This window comes from Otolemur garnettii, unplaced genomic scaffold (assembly GCF_000181295.1).
Source record: "Otolemur garnettii isolate 467f Iridium unplaced genomic scaffold, OtoGar3 scaffold00179, whole genome shotgun sequence".
Classification (NCBI taxonomy): domain Eukaryota; kingdom Metazoa; phylum Chordata; class Mammalia; order Primates; family Galagidae; genus Otolemur; species Otolemur garnettii.
The window spans coordinates 342454-346890 of NW_003852574.1; positions in this window are offsets into that span (position 1 = coordinate 342454).

A 4437-nucleotide genomic window follows, 5' to 3' on the forward strand; every position below is an offset into this window, starting at 1 on the left:
AGCCACTCCAGAGGTTGAGGCAGGAGGATTGCTTGAGCCCAGGAGTTTGAGGTTGCATGAGCTAGGCCAAGGCCACAGTACTCCAGCCCAGCAACAGGGTAAGGCTCTGTCTCAAAACAAAACAAAGCAAAAACATGAGAGAGAAGTATTGTGTTATACACTTCAAACTCACCTTGTACTGAGCCCCAGGCCTGGCTCCTTCACTAACAAGCTGGGAGTCCAGTCCCTTAGATAGTATATGAGAGTGCCAGAAGCCCCTATGCCCTCAAAACATACATGGGTAGAATCAGGGCCATTATCGCTGTGTTTTGGTCCTATTGGAGGGGGAAGTAGGTTGATCGTGACAGGTTGTAGGATTTTGTCATCTACAACATGCAATGAAACAGAAAAGACTGCTGAAATAGAACACAGTGGACATGAGCAGAGAGCTATTTCTAGGCTGCCCCTGGACCTAGGTAGCAGGTCACACAGAATCACCTAGTCCTATTCTCAGTGGGCAGAAGCAGTTCTTAAGGCCAGGTCACTTGCTCAAATCAGGAACTAAGCTGTCCATTCAGACTGTAAAGTCACTGGTGAGGACCTCGTTGAGTCAATGAACATGAGAAAAACCCATGTTTTTCTGAGACAGAGTCTCACTATGTTGTCCTCGGTAAAGTGCTGTAACTCACAACAACCTCAAACTCCTGGGCTGAAGTGATTCTCCGGTCTCAGCCCAGGTAGCTGGAACTATAGGCGCCTGCCACAAAGCCCAGATATTTTTAGAGATGGGGTCTCGCTCTTGTTCAGGCTGGTCTTGACCTCCTGAGCTCAAGCAATCCACTCATCTCGGCCTCCCAGAGTGCTAGGATTATAGGCGTCATACTTTTTTTTTTTCTTTTTTGAGACAAGAGTCTAACTCTGTTGTCCTGGGTAGAGTGCCATGGTGTCATCATAGCTCATAGCCACCTCAAACTCTTAGGCTCAAACAATCCTCTTGCCTCAGCCTCCTGAGTAGCTGGGACTATAGACACCCACCACAACACCCAGCTAGTTTTTCTATTTTTAGTAGAGACAGGGTCTCACTCTTGCTCAGGCTGGTCTTGAACTCCTGAGTTCAAGCAATCCACCCGCCTTGGCCTCCCAGATTGCTATGGTGATAGGCATGAGCCACCATGCGTGGCCAAGAATACCCGTACTTTGTTCCAAGATAGACCTTGAGGGAGCTGTACTTAATATGATTCCTCTGAAGCTCCTCCCTGGGTTTCTGGGTACTGGCGCTCTTATGTTATCAAGATCAAAGCGCTGAGCAAGAAATGTGGGGCCAGAACATCTGGCTGTGAGCACTACTGGTGGGTCATCCTGAGGAAGTTGGTTAAACCCTATAAATACTAAGTTACTCATCTATAAACAAAGCAGTCATAAACCCTCAGTTTCACAAGGTCTCTGAGAGGGTCAAGGGAGATAACACATGAAACATTTCGTAAATGATGTAACTCGATGTGAATGATAGGGGCTATTACTAAGTAGCACATGGCCAGGGGCTCTGGATTCTGGTGTTGGCCCTGTCCTTACCTGAGGTAAGTCCCTTCCCCTCTTTGCACATTTAAATAGATAGACTGGAAGAGCTCTATCGCATCAAGTCTGACAGTCAGTGATGATCTTGGTGGGAAAAGCAGGCAATGGAAACCTCTGTCAGGGCCACACAAGGCAGAAAGACAGTAGCAGCCAGCACTGAATGATGAAAAGAAAGAACTCCACATGGGTGGCCCAAGATTCTGGCAGCCCTCAGTGTAAGCAGAGAGGCCCCAAACTGATCAGCCTCAGTTTCCTGAGCAGCTCTGGAAGGAAGCCTACCCGGAACAGCAGGCCAAAGCCGGCAGCCACTCTGAGCAAGACTGGCAGGCCAGGCAGACGTTATGTCATCCATGCATGTGGAAACCACAGACCCGCCCTCCTGGGTCCCCAGCGGCCTGTACGCTCTCTGGCCCAGATCCCTCAGTTCCGTGTTGTGTCCCTAAACCCTCACATTCCAGGATGCCGAGGAACTAAGCTGGGACTCTCTGGGCTTCTGTCCAAGCAACTAGTTCTAACTCCCCCACCCCACCCCCTTGTCTGCTGGGAATAAGCAATATAACTTTAAACAAGGGCTATTGCTGCAGCCTTGAGGAAAATGCTGGGCCTATTGAGTGCTGTGCTTACTGTTTGTACCTTTATACCTACACTTCGTTCCAAGATAGAACTCGAGGGAGTTGGATTTATTTTAATTCTCCTGTCCCTCTTTGGACTTCTAGGCCCTGCAGATGGTGGATGCTACTTGTGTTCATGAGACTACCCAGGGAAGTGAAGGAGGTGTGTATTCCAAGTCAGGAACTTGGAGGTTTAAATCTAGCTCTATTCCCCCTCTTTTTTGAGACTGAGTCTCACTCTGTTGCCCTGAGTATAGTGTTGTGGCATCATAAAAGATCACAGCAACCTTGGGCGGCACCTGTGGCTCAAAGGAGTAGGGCACTGGCCCCATATGCCAGAGGTGGCGGGTTCAAACCCAGCCCTGTCGAAAAACTGCAAAAAAGAAATCACAGCAACCTCAGATTATTAGGCTCAAGCTATCCTCCTACATTAGCCTCCCAATGAGGGAAAACTACTGACACCCACCATGACACCCAGCTAGTTTTTCTGTTTTTAGTACAGACCAGGTCTCACTCTTGTTGAGCTCTAGCAATCTGCATGCCACAGCCTCCCAGAGTGCTAGGATTACAGGTGTGAGCCACCATGCCAGAACTGCTCTCCCCTGCCTTATTAACCGGAAAATTTCTCCGCCTCTTTGAACCTTAGTTTTCTCATCTATGAAATAGGGCCAATAATATGTCACAGGACCGTGGTGAGGATGACATGATTGCTTGGCTAGTGGATGCACATACTAGGTGCTCTCACTGAGGACCTTCCAGGTGTCCTTCACTATCCCCTGAGACCCTGGTTCTCAGACTCAAGCCTGAGCCAGAAACCCCTTGAAGGTTGTTAAAGCTCAAATTGCTGGACCCCACCACCTGAGCCCCCAATTCAGCTGGTCTGAGATTTACATATCTAACAAGCTCCCAAGGGTGGCTACTGCTAGTCCAGAAGCCACACTTTGAGAACCGCTGTGCTAAATGAAATGCCCCCTACACCAAGAACTGGCACACCAGGAGCTCAGCAATATAGATGGGTCAAATGTAAAGGATTTCACCTAAAGCTTTTTTTGTTGTTGTTGTGGTTGTCATTGTTTAGCTGGTCCGGGTTGGGTTCAAACCCGCCATCCTTGGTGCATGTGGCTGGCACTGTAACCACTGTGCTACAGGCACCAAGTCATTTTTTTTTTTTGAGACAGAGTCTTACTCTGTCGCCCTGGGTAGAGTGCTGTGGTGTCACAGCTCACAGCAATCTCAACTTCTTGGGCTGAAGCAATCTTCTTGCCTCAGTCTCCCAAGTAGTGAGGACTACAGGCACCTGCCAGAGCACCCTGCTATTTTTAGAGACCAGGTCTTGCTCTTGTTAGGATGGTCTTGAACTTATAAGCTCAGGCAATCCATCAACCTTGGTCTCTCAGAGTGCTAGGATTATAGGTGTGAGACACCACACCCAGCCCTCACCTAAAGTTTTTAGGAGCTTTATTATTTATTTATTTATTTTTGAGACAGAGTCTCAAGCTGTCTCCCTGGGTAGAGTGCCATGGTCTCACAGCTCACAGCAACCTCAAACGCTTGGGCTTAAGTGATTCTCTTGCCTCAGCCTCCCAAGTACCTGGGACTGACTACAGGTGTCTGCCACAACACCCGGCTATTTTTTCTTTTTATTGCAGTTGTCATTGTTTTAGCTGGCCTGGGCCAGGTTTGAACCTGCCAACCTAGGTGTCATACATGGCCAGTGTCCTACCTACTGAGCTATGGGTGCTGCCAAGGAACTTTATTGACATACAATTTGTTGACACACAATACCATAAATTTTGCCCATTTTAAGTGTATAGTTTGATGAGTGTTAGTAAATTTACATGGTTGTATACCCCTCACCAAAATGCAATTTTAGAACATTGCCATCACACACACCCCCCCCCAAACTTCCCTCAGGCCCATCTGCAGTTAACCTTCATGCCCACTTCCAGCTCCAGGGAACCACTGGTCTGTTTTCTGCCTCTAAGTTTTGCAATTTCTAGAAATTTTATATACAGGAACTTGTAAAATGTGTACACTGTTGTAGCTAGCTTCTCAAAAGCATTTTGCTTCTGAGGGTTATCCACATAGCAGGTATCAGTAGTGCACTATAGTTCACTCCTTTTGACTGCTGAGTAGTATTCTATTGTAAGAAAGTTTCACAGTTTATCCACTCACCAGTGATAGACATTTGAGTTGTTTCCAGTTTTATGAGTAAAGGTTCTATAAGCATTAATGTACAAGCTTTTGTGTATTGTGTTTTCAAGAGTAAATC